This window comes from Bos mutus, chromosome 12 (assembly GCF_027580195.1).
Source record: "Bos mutus isolate GX-2022 chromosome 12, NWIPB_WYAK_1.1, whole genome shotgun sequence".
Taxonomy (NCBI): Eukaryota; Metazoa; Chordata; class Mammalia; order Artiodactyla; family Bovidae; genus Bos; species Bos mutus.
In genome coordinates, this window is record NC_091628.1 from 78,449,084 (window position 1) to 78,454,867 (window position 5,784).

At 41.2% G+C, this 5,784-nt stretch overlaps 1 non-coding gene across 1 annotated transcript; it reads left to right on the top strand.

Moving 5' to 3' along the window:
* Positions 1 to 2,957: 2,957 nt before the first annotated feature.
* Positions 2,958 to 3,030, top strand: TRNAC-GCA (transfer RNA cysteine (anticodon GCA)). The gene has a single exon. It is a non-coding gene; the product is annotated as a tRNA-Cys (tRNA).
* The last annotated feature ends 2,754 nt before the right edge of the window (positions 3,031 to 5,784 follow it).

Genomic DNA, 5,784 nt, shown 5'->3' on the forward strand with positions numbered 1-5,784 from the left:
GGCCAAAAAGTTAGTTTGGATTTTTCCATAAGACGTTATTCACTTCTTGGTCAACCCAATGTCTGCACTATATTCAAGCATGCTATCAGTTCAGTTCAGCTGCTCAGTCGTGTCCAACTCTGTGCGACCCCATGGGCTGCAGCACGCCAGGCTTCCCTGTCCATCACCAACTCCCAGAGCTTGCTCAAACTCAGGTCCATTGAGTGGGTGATGCCATCCAACCACCTCATCCTCTGCCATCCCCTTCTCCCCCTGCCTTCAATCTTTCCCAGCATCAGGGTCTTTTCCAATGAGTCAGTTCTTCTCACCAGGTGGCCAAAGTATTAGTGTTTCAGCTTCAGCATCAGTCCTTCCAATGAATATTCAGGACTGATTTCCTTTAGGATTGGCTGGTTGGATCTCAATACTCAGGTATATTTTTTACATGAATGGCTTTTAAATCATTGAGTTTTTCACCCAGAAAAGAGTCTTGGAGATTATTTACCTGCCTTTGTTTCTGTTGTCGTTGAAGTCCAAGACGGTTGGGGTGCTTGTTTAAGGTCCCGCATCAAAATTTCTGTTCTAAGGTGTTTTTCCCTCACTAAGGGCTTTTTTTTTTTTTTTTTTTGCTAATCACTTACCTCTTTTTGTTTTCTGGCCATAGCACACTGCTCACTTCCAGTCCCCAAATGAAAGAACTATTTCCACACCCTTGTGCCTTTGCTGATGCTGTTCCTGATTCCTGGAACATCCTTCCTTCCCTGCTCAGTCTTCAAACCCCAGCTCAGTAGTGACGTGCTGACCTAAACCAGAGGATCACTTAGTTTGCCTCTGATTTCTGGCAACATTCCAAGTATTACCGGTCAAACTGTATGCAAGATGCTGTCTCCTCTCGTCTCCTACTAACTGATGATCTAGTGATAATTCGAGGTCTTGAAGGAGAAAAATGCACAAACAATACAGGACCCTGATGTTTATTCTGAATCCTTCTTATGTTGAATCAAAACCAAAGAATTTATCCAAAGAAAGTAAAGTCTCCCTTTGTATTGACTTGTAGTATATTCAGGCAAGGGACCTTTCTAGTCTTCCAGGCACAATATTTTATATTGATTTCTGACCAACTAAAGCCTACTGTTCATTTCTGACATCAAGCCTGATGTCTTTCTCATATGAGTGGCAAAAGGGATGACTTACTGTTTGCTGTGAAATTTTGCCTTTCACATACCGTTCATCTTTCTGCCCACACAGCTGTCCCCACAGTAAAACAAGATCTTGTAAATTCAAGAATTACAGCACATAAGAACTGTACACGTATGGAGTGGTTACCCTCTCATCAACTAGCAGACTCTCAGTAAATATTGATTGAATGACTATATCAAGGAATAAAGGAAAACAACCTGTAATTTCATATGCTTGTTGTTTAGTTGCTCAGTCAAGTCTGACACTTTGTGACCCATGGACTGTAGCCCTCCAGGCTCCTCCGTCCATGGAATTCTCCAGGCAAGAATGTTGGAGTGGGTTGTCATGCCCTCCTCCAGCGGATCTTCCTGACCCGCTGGGTTCGAATCCATGTCTCCTGCATTGGAAGGCAGATTCTTCACCACTTCATGGTAGTGAAATGAAAATATCTTTTCCTCTAGGCAGCGAGACCTACTCAATATTGTTTTAATACCTTAGAAGAGGTAAAAGCTTGCCCTTCTTGAGTATAAAAGTAACACTATTTAATTATAATAGCAATGAAGTTTGGAATGTCCTCCCAACCCACTATTTGGTCTCTACTCACACCCTATATTAACCCAGGTTGCATATATTTCTTTATTCTTATACTTAAATTTATTTATAATACATGCAACATATACTTATTATGTTCTATATTTACTTATTATTACACTGAAATGATTAAATAGGAGTAATTTGTATTTTTGTGTGAAAAATGAGGTTTTTTTCAGCTGGAGAAATTAGTCAGCTGGGGCCTAAGGTCATCTCACCTTTGGTGAATGATCTTCTTATGACCCCTCGAGAGTCATGAGCTGTGATACTTCCATTGGTCACTCCTCCTGGGCCTTCTACCAGTATTAATCAATAACTGTAAAGATTAGGTCTTGGTCTATTGGTCTATATTAATAGAAGGCATGTAGCTTTCAGGACTAGTATAAACCTTTCGATTTCACCAGAATAGAGTGTAACGTCCATAAAGAAATCTCTTTTGTGATACTAAAGTATATGGAAAACTCTCAAGAAAAGTTTACTGGTCATTCATTAATTTATTGATGCCAAGCAATTATTTTCAAAAAAAAAAATCTGTTTGCAAGGCTGGGATACTGCTCTCTTCATCTTTTGACTCATCTATCCAGCCAAATATCTGTAACTTAAAAATTTCTGAGCTTGATGAGGAAACTATAACAACCAAAATATTGGCTTCCCCAGGTGCTAAGCAGTAATGCAGGAGACACAGGAGACGTGGGTTCGATCCCTGGGTTGGGAAGATTCCCTGGAGAAGGGAATGGCAGCCCACTCCATTATTCTTGCCTGGGAGGATGCCATGGACAGAGGAGCCAGGGGGAATGGGGGCTACAGTCCATGGGGTCACAAAAGAGTCAGTTACAACTTAGCAACTAAGCAACAACAAAAATAGTGACGATCGAGGCCCTGCTGGCACCTGCACTCACTGTTCCGAGTGTCCTATGTGGTCCTTCGTGAGCACATCGTGAAGAACTGTATAGTTTTAATTCTGGTTAACCCACTTAAGAAATTAAAGCCATTGATCTGTATGCCGTTTGTAAATAGACTGAAAAGCAAACCACATATTTGATGCTCATTTCAACAAAAGGATGGACACATTACTGAGGACCTAGGATGTATGAGGCAGGAAAGAAGGATGTGTATATTGACCATAGAGGGGTTATGCAATCTGGTTATTAAGTCATACAACTACAAAAACATGCATGTTATAGAGTGCCTTAAAGTACTATCAGGCTTCCCTGGTGGCTCAGATGGTAGAGCGTCTGCCTGCAATGCAGAAGATCCGGGTTCAATCCCTGGGTCAGGAAGATCCCCTGCAGAAGGAAATGGCAACCCACTCCAGTACTCTTGTCTGGAAAATCCCATGGTCGGAGGAGCCTGATATGTTATAGTCCATGGGGTCTCAAAGAGTCGGACACAACTAAGCGACTTCACTTTCACTTTCTTTCACTTTAAAGTATGATATGTGCAGTTATTGGAAGAATTCAAAGAAAGAAATATGCATCCAGGATTAGGCAACTGGATTGGCTACCCTCATTGCTTTTGACTGGCAGGTGCAGAAGTCACAAAGCTGTAATGTGGCTGAGGCTTTGCTTCAGTAATCTGAGGAAAATATGAACAAGCCTCACTCTGATTTCTAGTTTGGTTCTTTGAAGCCTTACTTTTTATCCACTGGCCTACCAGGCTTGCTTTAGCATCAGACAGAGGCTGAAGATCGGAAAGAGTCCAGGTGGCAAATGTTTGCGTCTAACTCACAGGGGAAAAGAAATCAACAAGAAAAGAATTTCATTTCCCTGCAGAAACATGGAGCAGCTGCTCTGTGCAGGAGGAGCAGTGGCTTCTGTAGACTGTTATACACAGTGCTCGTGGTGTGCAAGCCTGAAGTTCTGGAACCTTATAATCTATGTGTCTGTGGCTCCGATCAGCCTCCTTGCTGAATGAGTCACCAAGGAGCTGTCATGGGGGAAAGACAGAAAGATGAATCAGATAAACCTGCTCTTTTCAGAACCTGTATTTCCACCCACAAGCGTGTCAGATGTGGCAGCCCTCCTTTCTGGAAGCTTCTTTTGGAAGGAATTATTGTGATTCTGCAGCAGTTCATGGCACAAAGGTCACTGCAGGCTGTTTTTATTTATTTATTTGGCTGCGCCACGTCCTATGCGGGATCTAGTTCCCCAACCAGGGATCAAACCTGGGCCCCAGCATTGGGAGCACAGTCTTAGCCACTAGACCACCAGGGAAATTATTATTATTTTTCAATATAGAGCTTTTGAAGAGAGTTTTGAGCCTGGACAGCCCATGTTTTCCTGGGAGATAAGATGATGTTTTTGAGAAAGTGAATGAATGAAATGAAAATACAAGTTTCCTTGCCCCTAAAATTAGACAAATGTCACGGTCAAGTAAAGGGGGGAAAACTAGTGACCATCTTGAAACCATTTTTGGTAAAATAAGCTAAGTGGATTAAAAAAATTTATATTCTCTTTTCTCATGGTAATTTGATTTATTATGCCCAGTGAAAAGAAGTTTCTTCATATCTTAATATATTCCAAATTTGCTCATTACAAAAATGATCTTCTCTTTGTTGACTGGTTTTTATTTCATTATTACATTATCCATCAGAGATTAGTGAAACCCTGCTACGTGCATGCGCACTCATTCTCTTCAGTCGTGTCTGACCCTTTGTGACCTCATGGACTGTATCCCACCAGGCTCCTCTGTCTGTGGGATTCTCCAGGCAAGAGTACTCGAGTGGGTTGCCACGCCCTCCTCCAGGAGATCTTCCTGACCCAGGGATCGAACCCAAGTCTCTTACATCTCCTGCATTTGCAGGCGAATTCTTTACCATTAGCATCACCTGGGAAGTCCTGAAACCCTGCTACTTAGATAAAAATTTAAATCATTTTTATTTCCTGTAAGTTTAATTTTGTAACAAATTCTGATATAATGTGATTCCTTTTTGCAAGTAGTTTCAAACTATTCTGTGGCAGAAGATAAATATATATTGTATAATATTATGTGAAATAATATGTAATAAATATCTATATATTTAAAGAGCTGAGTGCGTGTGTGTAAAGTCCCTTCAGTTGTGTCCAACTCTGTGTGACCCCGTGGAGTGTATGTAGCCCACCAGGTTCCTCTGCCCGTGGGATTCTTCTGCAGGCAAGAACCCAGGAGTGGGCTGCCATGCACTCCTCCAGGAGAATCTTCCTAACCAGGGGTCAAGCCCGAGTCTTTTAAGTCTCTTAAGTTGGCAGGTGGGTTCTTTACCACTAGTGCCGCCTGGGAAGTCCAAAGGTCTGAGCAGCTCCTGGATATTCATAGACACATGACTGTTAATCTGAGGTCCATGGATCAGCTGCAATCTGGGGCACAATTTTGTGTGAATGTATTATTTTCTGAAAATTAGACGCAGACCTCAAAAGCTCTGTGATTCAAAAAAGATTATAACTTCCTATATTAAAGACATAATACACCTTAGTTTATATATTGACAGTGTTTAAATGCCTTGAGACCCACCTTACAATGTTAACAGGGATTATTGTAATTAAGAAAAAATGCGTTTTTCCTGGTACTGAAACAAGAGTGTCTTTCCCTAAAGTCTGCATTGCAGTGAGCACTTACACCATAAAGAAGTCTTTCTGGACATTTTCATCCTTTTCTTCCTTCAGGTATGGCACCTCTGCATGTTCTTGTTGTGTGACTGATGTTTCATAGGTTAAGACTTGGGGTTTCATAGCTCAAGATTTCATCTAGAACAGGCAGGGGTTGAATTCACACACTTCATATCTTTGACTCCACAATTTCCTGGTAGATTCCTTGTTATTTAAGTGTATTAAATAATACCGTCATAGATCTCTGAAAAATTTGTCAGAGATGGATGTAATTTGTCAGAGTGTAGATGTGATTTGCCTGGTTCTCTCACTTACATTGCCAGGACTGGAAGACTGGCAATTTTTCCCCCTCAAAATAGGTTTTCTTAATACATAGACTATAGAAGTGATTTTTCTGAAAAACATTTTTCCCCCCCAAGAGAGTTTCTTAGTAGAGTAGACATTTGTAGAA